The sequence below is a fragment of the Lygodium microphyllum genome, chromosome 30 (genome assembly GCF_053477565.2).
Source record: "Lygodium microphyllum isolate KBCC chromosome 30, Lygodium_microphyllum_v1.1.10, whole genome shotgun sequence".
In the NCBI taxonomy this organism is placed as follows: domain Eukaryota; kingdom Viridiplantae; phylum Streptophyta; class Polypodiopsida; order Schizaeales; family Lygodiaceae; genus Lygodium; species Lygodium microphyllum.
This window is the reverse complement of record NC_141164.1, coordinates 12,674,946-12,693,489: the sequence shown is the minus strand read 5'-3', so window position 1 is coordinate 12,693,489 and position 18,544 is coordinate 12,674,946.

The following is an 18,544-nucleotide window of genomic DNA, read 5'->3' as shown; positions in this document are numbered from 1 at the left end:
ATCCAATTTTTTAATAAAAATAATTATAAATATCATGCTCATAATATAAAAATTCTCAACAATTTCTATGTGATTTGAATCATGATGTGTGTATGAAGGTAATTTTGGATGATAAATATCCCATATCTTCATCTTGTTTAAAAGAAAACTTGATAATCAAATATATAAATATTCCAAAAAGTAAGGATCAATGACGTGCATCATAGTTTTGTTGAGAAAGCTCTAACACATTATACATATTATGATTCAAACCATCATTTTCGTCATTGAAAGAAGCCTTGATAGTGACTAGGTAAAAAGATACAAAAAATAATAACAAAAATAAAATTATGTAAACTAAATCATAATTTAAGAAAAGATCACTTCAAAAAAATGCAATGAAAGTTTTGAAATAAACATGTTCCAACTTCTTTTTGATCATATTTACTATCTTCTCCAACGATAGAATTACTCATAATTTGAAGAAGATATGCATATATATCTTCCTTTTTCTAGATATAGCTAGCCCCTAGAGAGTTGAGTGACCTAATCCCATGATGCTTGGACAAAATTTGATATTTTATCTCTTGTTGTAGATCAAGTTTGTGTCATAGATCTTTATACCCACCATCTTACAATAGCTTTCTTTGCACAATACATTTGATTATATTACAACGACAATATGAAATTAGATATTTTCTCCCATTTTTTAAAGTGTGTGTTGCTTTGTCATGGCCATATAGTACCTATACTAATGTAGGATAGTGAAGATAGGTTAATCCAAGTAGGGTACTATTGGCTCCACATCCATCATGAAGAATGTTTCACCACCTCAAAAAATGTTTTTTGGCTACTATGCCTAACTAAGAGTTTCATGATGAGCATAATCTTTCAATGGTAGGTGTGGATCCTTGCACATTGTTGAGGAGCAAGGATATTTTGGACAAAGAGTGAGAGGTTGTCTTTACATGCCCAATGTCTCTTCCAAGAAGCAACAAGAAGGTGAAGGCATATCATGTCAAACCAGAGTTTGTTGAAAACCAGAGTTGCAGCATTGGAATGTGTGCACAAGAGGGAGAAGAGAGCTCAAAGTACAAGAATGAAATCTTGCTTACTAAGTTGCTTAGAGTACAACTTGGGTACACTCTCCCACACCTAATAGTGACCCATAGGTTGTTTATATAGCCTTTGCCAAGCTAGGGTTAGGGTTTCCCCTGCCCCTAGGGCTATTCACACTCATTTGCCCTTATACTCCCTTGCTTACAGTGGGTTCCTATGCCTGCCTTCTAACACCCCCCCTCAATGCCAGGGTGGCATTGGATTACAAAGCATGTAAGAGGGTACCCCCCCCCCCCCCCCCCCCCCCCCCCCCCCCCTTTTTGGGATGCCTTTATAAATCAGGCTTACAAGGTTGTTTTAGGTAGATGATTTAAATAGTCAAAACAGTTGATCTTCAGATGGATTGGAGGCATAGTTGGCCACCAATTCTTTGGGTATTTCAGGAGTGTTGGGGCATTTACTAGTGATATGCCCTGTCTTCTTGCACTTGTTACGTTTCATCTTCTCGGGATACTTCTTCTAGCAGTTGTTTACAAGATGTCCTTTTTTCTTACAGAAAGAACATCTAGTGAGAACTATATGAACCAATACTTGGTCACGGGAATTTGAAGTTGCCTGACTGTTGCTGCTTTCTTTGTGGTTCCTCTTTTCTTCATCCAAACAGGATTGAATGGTTCTTGCCAAAGTAGGATCTGGAATGTTGGTGAGAGTGGTTACAAGAGTAGGAAACACATGTTTTACAGCTTTTAGGAGAATAGCAATAGCATCTTCTTCATGTATTGGAGCTTGTACAGAGGCAAGCTGTGCCATAAGTTCCTTCATATGAGAAATGAATTTTCCCAAATCTTCTCCTGAACGATATTCCAAGCTAAAGAATTCAAATTTAAGGAAGATTTTAGTATTTTTGCCAGTGGCTCCATAGATTTTTTCAAGCTCATCCCATTTTTCTTTAGCAGTGTTTAGTTGATCAACATGATGAATCAGGGATTCATCTAAGTGTAACATCATGATTGCTTGAGCACGTTGGTCATCCTCTATATAAACCAGATTTGCAGAGTTTATAGCTCTACTGCCTTGAATGAGAGGCCAATACCCTCTCTCCATCATTTTGTATTTTATAAGTACCTACCATGGGTGGAAATCTTTGCCATCAAACTTTCAAATTTGAGGACGGACATCAGCATATGTTGTGGTCATTGGGAAGGTCTTACCACTTGTTAGGACAATGGCAGTGTCTAGTCTCTTACAAACTTTCCACTGAATGCGGAAGCAAATCAGGCAATTTGAAATCAAAGTTGCAATGAAGAGAAATGCTGAAAATCATATAAATGTAATATTTCAAAGTATGACTTTGGTGGTCCTTTCTTATGTGCAAACTTCTTCCGAGGTTTAATAGTCTTTTTAGGTTTTAATGAAGTAAACCTAGACTGGACTTGAGGCTCCTCCTTGTGGTATGGCTTAGTGGATGAAGCTTGTGTTGGACAAGGTTGGTCTATGATCTCAATGCTTGTTGCTGATGATTCCGAGGAGAGTACAATGACACTCATGATTTTGATTCCATTGACCAATGTACTTGAGACAAAGTCACTCACGGTATGCAATACACTTCTAGTGTATGATGGTCTATGTGTTAATTGTACACATAACTTTACAACAATATACGAAGAGGAATAAAAAACTCACTGGATTTTAGTGAATGCCCAGCAAGCAATTAACCTAATGATTCATGATTAGTGTTTAGAAAACACTATTGTCAAGCTTAGTGAAGTGCTTGAATGGAACCTGGTTGGAAGTCGGCTTCCCAATGCTTAGTGATGTCCATTGAGCATGCTCAAGAGCTTTAGAATCTGGAATAGGCTTCAGAGACTCTGCTTCAGTGATTAGAATCACTGTTAATGAAGCTTAGAGCGAAAAATGAAAGGTGAGAAGGATCGAAGCTTGCACGCGAGCTATGGCGGGAGAGCAAGAGCAAGAAAGAGAGAGACAAGAAATGGGAACTCCAACAGTCACAATGTGTGACCGGGCCTTCCTTTATTCAAACTGTCACTAAAAGAATAAAGAATAAAGTGACGTGACGGGCGTCCGCCACCTGCAGTGTGCAGTGGCGGGTACTATCAGTGTAGTAATACACGGGGCGGCACAGCGGAGGCACCTTTACCCCCAACAACCTCCCACTTAAAGGCGAATCTGCCCTAGTGAGAGAGAAAAGAAAAAGAAAAGACAGTACAAATGTACATAGGTACAAGGGATGAGGAAAGGCGACATCTCATCCAACGCCCATCAACCTCCTGAGAAAGGCAAAGCGCTCAGTAGTGAGGCTCTTCGTGAGCAGATCTGCAGGATTCTCGTCAGTGGAGATCTTGACAAGGTCAACAGACCTGTCCTCCATGACACCACGTATGAAGTGATACCTCACCTCAATGTGTTTCGTCTTCGCGTGGAAGACCGGATTCTTAGCCAACTGAATGGCACTCATAGAATCCGAATGCAGTGTAGGTGTAGCATCAATCCCAAGGTCAGCAACTAGACGGCCTAACCATATGGCCTCCTTGCAAGCCTCAGTGGCTGCAACATACTCGGCCTCAGTGGTAGACAAAGCCGTACACTTCTGAACCCTGGACATCCAAGAGACAGCCCCTCCAGCATAGGTGAATACATAGCCAAAAGTGGACTTCCTACTATCTGCATGTCCTGCATAATCGGAGTCAGTGTACTCCATGACCCCTATATCCTAGCTGCCATAGCAAATACACATATCTGCTGTGCCCTTCAGGTACCTCATGATACCCTTCACGTCATCCCAATGTCTGCTGCCAGGTGTAGCCATATAGCGTGCCACAACACCAACTGCATGCGCAATATCTGGACGAGTGGCTATCATGGCATACATAAAACTGGCCATGGCTGAAGCATAAGGGATCTTGGCCATCTCGGCCCTCTGCTCATCTGTCTGCGGACAATCGGCCTGTGATACCTTCACATAAGAAGGTAATGGACAGCCAATAGGCTTTACGTCCTGCATGCGGAAGTGCTCAAGGACTTTATGAATGTACTCCCGCAGTGAGAGATACAAAAGCCCCTGATGCCTATCGCGCTTAATGCGCATCCCAAGTATATGTGAGGCCTGTCCCAAATCCTTCATCTCAAAGCTCTTCTTCAGTTGAGATTTAAGAGCATCTAGCTCATCATGAGCTTTCCCTACTATTAGCATATCATCAACATAGAGTACCAAGATAAGCAAACTGCCATCACGGGCTTTCTTCGTGTAAAGACACGGATCCATAGCACTCCTGCTGTAGCCCTGTGACTGCATAAAGGCATCAAACTTATGATACCATTCCCTAGGTGCCTGCTTCAAGCCATACAAGCTCTTCTTCAACTTGCACACTAGGTGCTCCCTGCCAGGTTCTGCAAAGCCCTTCGGCTGATCCATATAGATCTCATCATGCAAGCCCCCATGTAGAAAAGCCGTCTTGACATCCATCTGATATAGATCTAAGTCAAGCTGTGCAACCAAAGCCAAGACTAAGCGCAGGGTAGTCATCTTAACCACAGGAGAGAAGACTTCATCAAAGTCCACACCATGTTCCTGCTTAAAACCCTTTGCTACCAATCTAGCCTTGTATGCCGGCTTGGGGTGTCCAGGGGTACTTTTCAGCTTGTACACCCACTTGCATGGCAAAGCCTTCTTGCCCTTAGGCAAGGCAACCAAATCCCAAGTCTCATTCTTATGCAAGGAGTCAATCTCAGACTGCATAGCCCTCTCCCAGGAGTGACTGTCACCCCTGCGCATAGCCTCATCATAAGTGAAAGGCTCTCCTGCATCTGTAACCAAAACATAATGCATAGAGGGCTGAAATCTGTCAGGTGGACGTCTGTCTCTAGTAGACTGTCTCACCACAGGCTCTGCTGCCTGTCTAACTGTTTGTCCAACACCCTGGCCCTGTGGAGGAACTGCTGCAGGCTGTACTACTGGCTGTGCTAGAGCTCTAGGCTCCTCCTGAAAGATCACTCTGCGGATCTCAACCACCTTCTCAGGCTGCTTGTGCATCTTGTCTTCGTGGAAGATGACATCATGGCTGCGTACTATTTTCCGCGCCTGCGGATCCCATAGGCGATAGCCCATCTCTCCTGATTCACCATAGCCAAGGAATATGCATTTAATGCTCTTTGGATCCAACTTACTCCTCTTGTCCTTGGGCACATGGCAGAATGCCTCACATCCAAAGACACGGGGATGCGCATAAGAGGGTGGCTTACCAGCCCAAACTTCCTCTGCAACCTGGAAATCCAAGCCACTGGAAGGTGATCGGTTTATGACATGCACTGCTGTACTAACTGCCTCAGCCCAAAAACTCTGGGGTAGGCCTGCATGGCTAAGCATAGAGTGCACACGCTCCTGAATAGTCTTGTTCATGCGCTCAGCCAAACCATTCTGGGGTGGGGTGTAAGGGGCGGTCAACTGACGCTTAATACCCCTGTCATCACAAAACTGCTCAAAAGCATGCGAGACATATTCTCCCCCATTATTTGTCCTAAGGCATTTTAGCCTATACCCAGTCTGGTTCTCAACAAGAGCAAGCCATCTCTAAAAAACTGCCAAGACATCGGACTTCTGCTTTATGGGATAAGCCCACACTTTCCTAGATAATCATCAATGAAGGTAACGAAGTACTTCGCGCCACCCATAGACATGCAAGGCATAGGCCCACAAACATCGGAATGCACCAATGCCAAGGGCTCACTCATGCGTGGCCTACCCGATTTCTTATGCGTAGACCTATTCTGCTTACCATAAAGACAATGATCACACGAGTCAAAACATGCATAATCCAAAGGCGGAAGATACTGCAAACCAGATAACATTTTCATTCCCTTTAAAGACATATGCCCCAAATGGGCATGCTAAAGTGATACATGTGGGATAGAGCTTATTGCCAAAACATGGTCTACAGAAGACCCAGATACAACAAGAGGATAGAGGCTGCCAGCCTTGGCGCCTCTAGTAAGCACAAGTCTGCCTTTGGTAATCTTCCAGGCAGAATCCCCAAAACAGACATGAAACCCTGCATCATCCAACTGTCCTGCAGACATAAGACTGCACGTAAGCGCAGGTACATGACGTACATCCCTGAGCAAAAAGGAACTGCCAGTGGAAAACTGCAACTGAATATCTCCACAGCCCACAATATCAAGAGACCTGTCATCTCCAAGTCTGACTGATCCAGATACAGTACGTTAAGAGTGAAACCACTCACGGTAAGGCATCACATGGAAGGACGCACCTGAATCCAATAACCAGCACTGTGCATACATACTAGATGTCTCAGTTAAGTGTGAAGCATCAGAAGAACTAGCTGCAAGTATAAACTCATCACCACCATCAGACTCCTCAGTCTGCGTGACATTAATTTCCTCAATCTTGACGTTGGACTTCGCAAGTACTATGCTGCGATCAGAGGACTTCTCCTGCACTTTATCTTTCCCCCTATCCTTGCGCTTCTCATTGCGCAACTCATGACACTGTGGTCTAATATGGCCCTTTTTCCCACAATGATGACAAGTGACATTTGCATTGCGCCCACGCGACTTACTACGCGACTTGCCACGAGATTTAGACCGAACCTTCTGCGAGTCACGGCCTCAGCCATTACCACGGTCATACCTGTCATTCCTGCCTCTAATTGTCAAAGCATGACTACCACGAGAGGCATCCAAGTTTTTGCGATTCACCTCTTCCTGAAGAAGAGCACTCTCAACATCTGCCAATTTTAGAGTAGCACTAGAGGCACAAAGAGCAGTGCGGAATACATCCCATGACTCATTCAGAGTCCCAAGCAAGAAAAAGAGGAGTTACTTCCTCTCCAAAGGTGATATCCTGCGAAGTCAGGTTCTTCAGTATAGCATGGAACTGGCTCAAGTGAGCAGACATAGTCGCATTATCCTTCATGCGCAGATCCATAAGCTGCTTCAACCAGTACATCTGACTCGCCGGACTTTTCTTATCATAAAGATTCTTGATCTTATTCCATAGATCCCATGTACTCTGTGATTCCTCAAATACATTATAATGTACCTGTTCAGTGAGAGACAATACAATCGTGGACTTGCATAGCTCATCAAGTTCAAGCCAGTCGTCATTGTCCATAGTTTCAGGTTGCTCCCCACTTAACCGAAGTGGCTTAATCTGAGATTTCTGCACCAAAACCTGCCATATTTGACTCTTCCAGTAAGAGTAGTTAGTACCATCCAACTTTGTAATGTTAAAGATGGCACTATCATGCGAAGATGACGCCATTATGCAGGCTAGAAATGCCCAAACAGTCCAAAACTGCTTGCTGTTTTACTGCAGAAACTGCCCAAAAATGACCAAAACGGGGTCCAAAGGGCGAGCAAAGTGTGCCAAAAGTTGCTGCCCACTTAGTACTAGGTGCGGTACACCAAATCAGGATATTTCAGCATGAAAAATACACCTCAGTCCACCAATAACTGCTTGCTGTAATAAATTGCAGGTATGCAGTCTAGAGAGCAAATTGTCCCAAAATAGGATCCAATGTCAAGCAAACAATGCTAGGTCCAAAGTCGGCATGAAACGGACATAAGCAAGGCCAATGACAGTGAAAAGAACATGAGCTCAACACCGAAGCATGTCAAAATAACATCTGCCAGTGAAAGGCACACCCCCAGACACTCTAGGCAAAGTGTTCCTGTAACTGCCAAAACCTGACACAAATAGGTGTCTGCTCAAAGAGAAAGATCCAAATATGAGACTCAGCTCATAAGCATCCTGTGAACCAAGAGTACATCAATGCATATCCATAAAGATCGGAGTATGATCCCAAAGTCTTAATGCGTATGTAGCTGCTCAAGGCATAAACTGCTCCAAATACATGTAAGTGCTCCAATAGCATGCAACTGTCAAAGGTCAAGCAAGCATGTAAAATGCTCCCACTGGCACAAAAGGCGTATAAAGCGAGCTCAGAAGCTCAAACAACCCAAGAGAAAGCACCAGTGATAAGTGACCCTGTCAATGCATCAAGCGCATCCAAGAGAGCATGACATACATGAAGCACCAGTCGTATTAACCATGAAGCAATACATAAGCCCAAATAAGCTCTCGGTCAACTCAATGACATCCAAATAGCAACCAAGATCAGTGATCAAGTAAGCTGGGAATTCTCAAATACATCCAAATCCAAGCTCCAAATGTTGGTATGGCATACACGAACCAAATAGCATATGTCACGAACCAAAGCATGTAATGCAAAAGCCTAACTGTCAAGCAGAGACATGAGGCATAGGCGGTCCACGAGCATGCCAAGTCGGTCCAAATGCCAGTGAAGACAGAGCTAATGCGAAGCTCAAAAGTATCCCATAATCTCATACATATGCTCCAAGCCGTCTCCAAATGTCAGAGACATCATGCCAAAGCTCAAAGCATACATCCGGTATCGGTAGGTAAGTGCCAAAGCCTGTAAAGTACCTTCAGCCCACTGTTATTCCAGCATGTATTTACTATTCTAAATAGTAGATTTCAGCCCCGAATTCAAGCCAAAATCATGGTCAAACCAAATGCATACATCCCCAATACATCTGGGTAGGAAGTAGACCGCATACGGGCATCAAATAAGGTAACCGGAGTAGAGTATAAGCATCAAATGCCAATGCCAACTGTGGCTGCCTTGTTTCCAGCACTGTATAACAGTAAATAACAGTCCCAAATCAGCCAATATTTCAGGCCAAAATCATGGCATAAACATGTGCACACATTCCCAAGGCACTAGGCATCATGTAGACCGCATACGGGCATCAAATAGCACAACCGGAATGGAGTATAAGCAACAAATGCTAATGCCAATGGTACTGCCCTATTTTCAGCATGTTATGACAGTTTATGACAGTCCTAAATCTGAAGAGATCAGCCCGGAATGATCAAGACCAATGCCCAAAGCTTGAATGACATCAAACATGAAGTCTATAGCCCTCTTGATCAAGGTAGAGAGCAAGAAGCAATGGCCAAGTGTGGAGCTGAAGTAAATGAGTGCTCACAGCCTGGAAAAAAATGATGCAATCTACCCTGTTGGTGCTGAACTTGCTGCTACTCCACATGGGCTGAAAAGGGGGTAATGGGGGGCTCAATGATGGCCCAAGGTAGGCACATACCAAGCCATGAAGGCCCAATGCAAAGGGGAGGGAAGATATGAGCTATGGAGCTCAAGAAGAGTGGCTGGCCTTTGTTCCTGCCCTGTTTCAATCTAAGAATACACTCAAATGCCTGCAAATGCTGAAGCAATACCTCAAGGGCAAGGCCCTGATGAAGCTCAAGAAGGCCAGGATGGAGCTCGGGAAGCCGGGGAGAGTCGGGAGCTCAAGAGATCGGCTATGGCTGCCGGGATGGAGACCCAATGCGTGAAGCGAGTCGATGCAAAGGTCGGGAAGCACCGAGTCAAGCTCGAGCAAGAGAATGCCAAGCTCTAATACCAGTTGAAAGGTGAGAAGGATCGAAGCTTGCACGCAAGCTATGGCGGGAGAGCAAGAGCAAGAAAGAGAGAGACAAGAAATGGGAACTCCAACAGTCACAATGTGTGACCGGGCCTTCCTTTATTCAAACTGTCACTAAAAGAATAAAGAATAAAGTGACGTGACGGGCGCCCGCCACCTGCAGTGTGCAGTGGTAGGTACTGTCAGTGTAGTAATACACGGGGCGGCACGGCGGAGGCGCCTTTATCCCCAACAAAAAAATGACAAAATGTCAAGCTTGGAGCTTGTTGGCTATGGCTGCCTCAAAATACACAGCTAGGGTTTGGCAGAGATCTCTCTCTGTGAGAGGAATTTCCAGCAGCCCTCTTGTGGAAGGATGGCCCACTAGGGGGGCTATAGAAGCCCTATGGTGGTGGCTGAGATTGCGCTGCCTGTTGCCCACGCCATGCCTGAAGACGCCATGCTGTCAGAAACTGTGCCATTTCTGGGATTTTGGCAATGCTACCCACACCGTCGACTAATCCCGAGGTCTATCGTGCCAGGCTGATTTGCCTTGAGATAGGCAAGAAGTTCCTAGAAGAAATTAGAGGGAGATATGGCCTCCTTTGTCCTCCCCAAGTCCTCCAATGGAGGTAGGTTGCAGGCAGCTATGGAGGAAAGAAGGATAAGATGAAGGAGGTAGAGGCTCATGTGCACTTAGTAATAGCTGAGGCTGAGGGAAGCTGATGAGATCAGAGATGGCTCTGATACCATGTTGAAAACCAGAGTTGCAGCATTGGAATGTGTGCACAAGAGGGAGAAGAGAGCTCAAAGTACAAGAATGAAATCTTGCTTACTAAGTTGCTTAGAGTACAACTTGGGTACACTCTCCCACACTTGATAGTGATCCATAGGCTATTTATATAGCCTTTGCCAAGCTAGGGTTAGGGTTTCCCCTACCCCTAGGGTTATTCACACTCATCTGCCCTTATACTCCCTTGCTTACAGTGGGTTCCTATGCCTGCCTTCTAACAGAGTTCACAAGGAATCTTGTGCATTGACATTGGGATGTTTACTAGGATTTATGTGTTAGATAGCTTAGAATTTTGTAAAGGATTTGCGTTGGAGAATCATGCTATGCAACAAAGATCAAAATAAGGAATCATATACAATTACCTATGGTATGTTTGTTGAGAGGAAATGAAAAGCTAAGAGAAAAGGCTCAACATTGAGAACAAGAAAATGAAGTGGAAAGATCATATGAATGATAGAGCTAAACAATAAAAAAATGATGATTGAGCTATGCAATCATCTACAAAAAACATATAGTGTATTTGTAGGTTGTTAGAAGCTCAAACTTATCAACTTGAAGAGCAAGAAAAACATTAGCTTTGCAATACAAAATATGTTGTAGAGGACAAGATGAAGGAAGAAAAAGCGCATGTAGAGGGAACAAAGACAATGTTAAGGTTGCAACACATGACCTGCATAGGGTTGGCTATGCTCAACATGCAAATAATTTTGCAAGGAAGCTTCAAGGGGAGATAAACCCCATGTCATACCAAGAAGCCTTGTAATAGATTCTTGATTTGATGTCATAGTATTAGGCCAACCTTGCTGAGGACATTGCCCAATTAGAAAATAATGTTGCCATGGCAAAGCTATGCCAACTAACTTCACAATTTGATCCATAGAATCTACATTCCATGATGGATAGAATTTGTATGTCAACTATATAAAACATAATAGATAGGTTGTGTGGTTATGGTTACTTTCAAATACATAGCACTTTGATGCATGTGTTCTATATGCTATTTCTTTCTATTATATGTATTTACTATCTAGTATATAGCATTGCAACATGCTCCCTGGTATGTCATTCTTCATTTTGGAATCTCTTTGTGCTATATTTCCTTATTGTCTTCTACATACAATGTAGCATATTCACTACTATATTAGTTTTTTTCTACCATACGTCTTTGCTATCTACTATAAAGCAATATAGCATACTCACTATTATAACATTTTCTATTTTGACATTTCTTTATGCTTTATATCTTTGCATGTCTTCTACATAGCACTAAGCACACTAATTGTTTTGTTGTATTATTGCTTTGTGCTATATTGTTTTATTGACTTCTATAGTATACTCCCAACATACTCACTATTATTTTAAAAGAGTGAGATAGATTGGTAGGACATGAGGTTAGCATGAAAAATACATGGTTACACTAACAATGTATTTAAGGTATTGATAGACTTAGTTAGGGGATCAATTATTGCATAATCAAGTCTCTTCACCTTTCTTCCACCTTTCATGGCTTCCTTGCTCTATCTTGGACAAATTTCAGCCCTACTATTATAGTTATGATATGCCAATGAAGAGGCTGATTGTGTGAATTTTGATTTGGTGGACCCTCAAATTAGGGAGTGCATGAGCCAAGCTAAAATGGAAATTTATATACAACATCGGACAAAGTAATGTGCAGAACCCCTAGGCCAAAGCAGCATCAGTCACTTCTTAGAAGCCTTATGTTCCTCTTCCCATTCATTGTATCTCTTCCCTTCTACCAATCTGCCTCACAAAAGGTACAAAATGCCTTCAATTATCACTATGGAATAGATCTTGGCTCATTTTCAAAAATGTGAAAGCACACATAGAATCAAATGTTGCATCATGAGGATCATCATTTAGAGTTAGGCAAGAATTCTTCAAAACCTATCTATGAGCTCCATTGTCAAATCGAGGAAGGGCATTCTTGCATATAATTGGAATAGATGCATGTTTATTGCTCATTTTTGAATGCTTGTGGGATAGGTCTAGGATTCGAAGCCACCTCTAATGGATCTCTCATAGTGCTGTATTAGTGCCTAGAATTGAGGCAATGATGGCCTTCTTTGGTACTCCATCCCCTAAGGTAGAAAATGCTTTGAAGGTAAAAGTCCTAGCACATGTGTACTTTGCTGAGCTTGACAAGATTGAAGGATTCTTTGATCTAAAAGTTGCAAAATTGCTTGAAGAAAAACTCAAAGCATCAGGAGTAGAGTATGAAGTCCCCTTCATTACCATTTCAACTCTAAGAGGCAAAAACTTCTCAAGATCCCAAAGAAAAATATTTGCATAATGAAGGTTGATTCAAGGGTAGCATATTGATCATGGCTAAAATGAGTTGGAATAAGTACAATCATTTGGGTTTGACTAGCATAATACTAGATCTTGACATACATGGGGCAATTCTGAGAAGTGTAAGGTTGTAGACTTGCCAAAAATGAATAAAAAGGCAATGCTATTTCAGCAGGAGGAGGAGGGAACTGTGTTTGTGTAAAAGTTTGCACCATGAACAATGTTGTGAGCTAGGATTTGCAAAAGCTTGGGTGATTGGGCAAAGTGCTCCTCCTACTTACCCATCAACCTTGGCTTCATCTATCTAAAAGAAGATTCCATCTAGATGTTGCAAGGATGATCCTCCTAGGCATTGGAATCCTTGTGGCAACCTTAGGGAAAATATCTCTTTGTTCCTTTGAGAATGTTGCATGTATAATCTAGAATAGGTGTTTTGGGATCCTTGGAAAAAAAACTCATCAACTTTAGAGACTCTTTTTCATAGCACCAATTCTTTAGCATCTGGCTCTAGAAGCTTCTATAACATCTATCTCAAGTTGAAGACCAAAAAATTTTGCAAACATTGCAAAGCTACAAATATGGTGCATTAGATGCCCAAAGTCATGAAAAGAAAGAATAAGAGGAGCTAGAACACACTTGCCATCCCCCTCCTAGTGCAAAGGAGTCGATAGTTTCTTCAGGCTTAGGAAAATCAAGATATGATATGTTCAAAGGTGGAAAGTGTGGAGACAACTAGCTTGTGAGAAGCCAATGTTTGATCTGAATGAGAGCCTTGATTTAGACAAGGCCTTCTATGACTTTGTCTATGCTCAAGTGTATGTGTAACAAATTATGCGTATGCAATCTTGATGAATGTTTGGCTATAGTAGGTGGTTTGATTGAAGCTACATGATTGGGAAAGTTCAACATACTATCTTGTATATGTTGACAATGATAGACAACTAATGTATCAGTGATATCTTTAGAGGGTCACTGTAGTAGATAATGTATGTGCAATCTTGATAAATGTTTGGCTACTATTAGGTGGTATGATTGAAGCTACATTATTGGGAAAGTTCAACATTCTAGGTTGTACATGTTGGCAATGATGAACAACTAATGCAATAGTTGTATCTTAGAGGGTCATTGCATGGAATTGTGTCAGTCTCATTAACTCCTCTAAAGAAATTTGTGGAGGAAGTTGAAGTTGTTGCTATGATTGCTAACATTCAAAGATAAGGCACAAATGTTACATAACTCACAGAGCAACAATAGTAGCAATACCTTATTATTAAAACCTCTCAAGGAATTACCAGATTTTTTAGTTTTAGAAATTCCACTCACCATTGTGAATTAGTCAGTGCACTCCTATGCTTGTTGTAAAGTTTCAGTAGCAATGCTTTGGTACTTCAACTTGAGTAATTGGTTATAGTGTACCACAAGAGATGGCAGCTTCTCACAAGAATGCTTTGTATGGACAAATGCCAAGGGCTAGAGTTCCCCCTTGTATGCAGAGAGAGCCAAGTTGATTCCTTACTCAAGCTCATATGCTTTGGTAATGACATATTTATGCAAGCAAGGGTAGAGCACTCTCATTGGCTTCTGAGAAAGACATGCATTCTTTCTTTAATGTTGGTGCAATATCACTCTTAATAAGTGCCATAGTAGCACCTTCAAGGAAAATATGCATGGCAAGGTTGTTCAAGCATTATAAGAATATGCAATGAGTGCACTGGCAAATATTTTTGATGTATGTTTGTTGCAATCAACAATATCATAGAAGAAATTGAGTTCAGCAAGCTACCATGATGGTAGCAGAGGTGGTAGATGCAGTTTGGATAGAGCAAGTACTTTCACAACATTTGACCCCTCATGCCCCTTAGTTAGTACAACAAAGTATTATGGAGGTCTTCATAAATCTTTATGACAATATTGTTTTAAAAGAATACATGGGTAATGTGGAAGCCAAGAGAATGTTGGCTGAATTGATAACCATGTCAATCTAGAGATTCAAGTAGACCTAATGGAGTCATTGAGGTATTTTTGCAACAGTAATGCAACTCTTTTGCAGTCTTTTCAATGTTGACATGTAGTTCAACTACTCATATCACTATTAAAATGGTAATCTTAGTAGGACAAGAATATGTAATGACACTACTCTCCACTCTTATTGTAGAGGTTGTTGCTAATGGATGGGTCATGGTGGGGTGGGTAGAAGCAATACCTTTGAGAGATAACAAAGCAGGAAGTGTGGCTAGATTCTTGTACAAGCACATTATGACAAGATTTGGATGTCTAATTGAGCTGGTGTCTGATCAAGGTGTGCATTTTCTAAATTCAATTATTGAAGAGTTGACAAGTAAGCATATGATCATGCACAAGAAGTCAACCCCATATCATCCGCAAGCCAATGGGCATGGACTCTAATTTGCAAACTGCATGAGTGATTGGGCACGAAGTTCTTTTCTAAAGTATGTTCTTGATAGGGCACAATTCATGGAAAAACGGATCACATGAAGAAGACTCGAGGACTTGATGAAAAGATTGTAATTTGGATTTTGCCAGTGCAAATGATATGATTCTTCATAATAAAAATTAGACCAATATTTAGAACTCCATGAAAGCTAAAATATATATGTTCATGTTATGGACATTTACATGGAGTATTGCTACATTCGACACTTGCATTCTTTGTGGAGATAGTCCTCGGGATTGAGATAGGCATTGTCAAGCGATGAAGGTGGCCGATGAAAGTGCAAGGTTTTTTTTGGTTGTGGCATTTTGGCTCTTCCCTTTCACAACATACGTATAGATGGAGAAGATTTATATAAGTTTTAAAAAAAGGAAGATCCTCAAGCAAATTAGTGGCTAGTGAATAGAGGGTGAATGGAGGGCATTATAAATGGAATGGCAGAATGTTCAAAGCGGATAGGCATACACAAAACATATAGGAGCTAGCAATAATGATAACGAAAGAAAAATCTTAAAGCTTTTTGAAGATCGTGATGGATGATCGATGGAAGTATTGATGTCGATAGACCGGAATTTCCACGAAACTGCATAATTTATCTATAAAGCATGAAGCTGGGTGCGGCTCTGGGGGAATCATTAAATGACAAAGACCTGCAGCAAAAAAATGGCTGAAGATGATAATGGGAAGAAGACAACAACAGAAGATGTACGTGGGATGACAAAGCATTGGAAGATGGACCATCAAAGCTCTACAAGAGAGAGAGGAAGAGCGAGGACGCTTTTGTGATAGAGAGGACAAAGGTGAAGAAGGACGAGGACAAGGAGGAGATGACATAGAGACCTTGATGCTTACTGGCTGCTTGCTATGGAGGAAGGAGGATTCGTCAACCCAAGAGAGAGGTAGATTGGAAGAAAAATGATTCATTGCCTAAGAGTAGCACGGATCAGTCATCAAGACGTAGCTGCTTGCTAGCCGTGGAAGATAGACTTTTCAAAGCATCGGCCAACAACAATTCCAGATTATCTGCCAATGATAATTACTCCATCACTTTGTCTCGACTTGCTCTCTAACTGGGTGGTCCAGTCATCATACACAAAGAGCACCTGGATCACAATAGCTGTTGTACTTGAGTGGAGTGAGCTTGTGGGTGATGTGGTTTTAGGGAGGCATCCATGGTCGAGAAGTTTGACGTCACCTTGCAAGCACCAATCTTGAGAGTTGTTGGTTTGCACTTTCTCCCTATTATTGTACACATAAACTCTGATGACTAAAACACACGTTGACTGTAGCATTATCAAAGTTCCAAGTCTCAAAAGGCTTTGGGCTGCAAATTAGATATACAAGAGTGCAGGAAGGTGCAATTGTGTGGAGGTGTATTTTTCCAATAAAAAGGATGATGACGAACTTGATTTCTACATATGTTATGTCTTGCATTAACTGAGAAAAGAAGACATCGATGACAATAGCAACATAATGAAATTAAGTCATCAAGAAAGGTATCATCATCATGTGAACTCGGTTGGCATATCATCAATGTGTTTTGCTAATAGTAGTAAACTTGAGGAGAAGACACTGCATGAAAGGAGAGAGCATTACTCTCTCTTTTTCTTTTTTAATTTGTCTCTCTTCGTCCTTCTTTGTTTCTCTCTACCCCTCTCTCTGGCACAAGGCGCAACCGCAGGAGGATCATCTCCTAACATCCATGTGGACATTTCACCACAAGTCTAGGTTTTCTTCGTAATTTTTAATTTACGTCGTAATATTTCAATTGTGCATGGATCATTTATGGAAATAGGATGCACTTTTTCGATTGAAATACTTTGGCTAAATTAAAGGAAATAGCTTACGATCAAGGAATTAGTCATTTGTATTTTTCAAATAAACGAACAAAGAAAGAGCATAAGATCTCTATATATTCTTAGAAAGTGGTTTTTATGTATTACAAAGTAACAAATTTAGATCAACTAAAGATCATCTTTATAAAGTCAAAATTATTGTTGTACACTTCGATTATGCATGGAAAGATAAAATCTCATGCTGCATCATTAGACATCTCTTTCTTTGCAAGGATTTATTAAGAAGATTGCTAACAATCGTAGGAATTTGTAAGGCATGGAAACGATTCTAGGGTTGCATGAGGAAGATTAAACTTTAGTTAGTTGGCATAAAAACTCAAATCAATTACGTAAGTAGTTACGAAAGGTTGTGTAATGCTCATTCAACATACAAAAAATTCTCTTTTAGCTCTTGCCTTCTTTCTTGGCACTTCCTCATCCTTCTTAGGATCGACTTTTCTATCAACAGGCCTTAGAGGTCCACCTTCCATGCTAGGATTCAGGACTTGCATCCCCTTATCCCCTTGCTTAGGGTTTCCCTTGACCGGTTTTGCATTATCTTTATCACCCTCTTTAGCCTTTTGGCCTCTTGTCACGGCTTGTAGGTTAGAGGTTTCAGCGCCATTGGCGCATATAGCCTTGATAAGGCTGACTCCATTGCCTTGTGGCAACTCCTCCATAGTGGTCTTTCCCCTTTGCAGTATTTGTCTTGGTCCATCATTTTGTTGGAGGTTACTGCCTTGCGCTCTATGGTTAACTAGACATGGCTATTTACTCCCTTGTTGGAGGGAACTAATCTTACTCCAACAAGTAGCGGCTAAGTAGCCCGACTTCCCACAAATATCACATTTAACATTTGGACAATTTCTAGGGAAATGTTGTCTGCCACACCACTTATAGCTGAATCTTGAGGGACCACCCTCTTCAAGGTGTCGACTCCCTATCAGATTCTGCTGCTTCTTCAAGAAATTGACGTCAACAGCTATTTGCCGATATTGTTCAAAAATCATATCAGTGTAGTGCTTCATCATATCCTTAACTTCGCCAAGGACATTAGAGGCACTCCACTCATAGCCTTGATCGTCTATCCGTCGTTCCATTGGCCTAACAATTTGATTGGGCATTGGTTGTTGACTCACATGAACAACATTAGGGTTCGAAGCTTGGCCTCCAACATTTGGTGGAGCCAACTGACTAGCCATAGGCATAGTCACACTAGGAGGAGCTGGCAGCAAAGGTACATTTTGAACCATGCTTCCTCTCCCATTAGGGTTATTCATAGGCATCCCTTGACTTCCATTCATCAATGGTAAATTGCCTCTAGGTACTAGACCCGCATTAAGATTCATTCGAGAGGAGTAGGCCGTTTGTCATCGTGACTCTACTCCTTTTGCTCGCGTGATGGCAGTGTCTATATTAGCCAAAGCCACACTGCTCAATTGTACCTAAACATTGAAGTCCAATCCATGCAAGAAGTATTGCAATTGGGTAGCCGACGGAATGGGAATGTAAGTTTGTAACTTACGAAACACTTCCTTAAGCTTCTTGGCATAGGCTTTCACATTCTCATGGGGGTCTTGGCGTGTTACATTCAAAACACGTAACCAGTATTGGCCACCTCTTTCAGGGGCATAT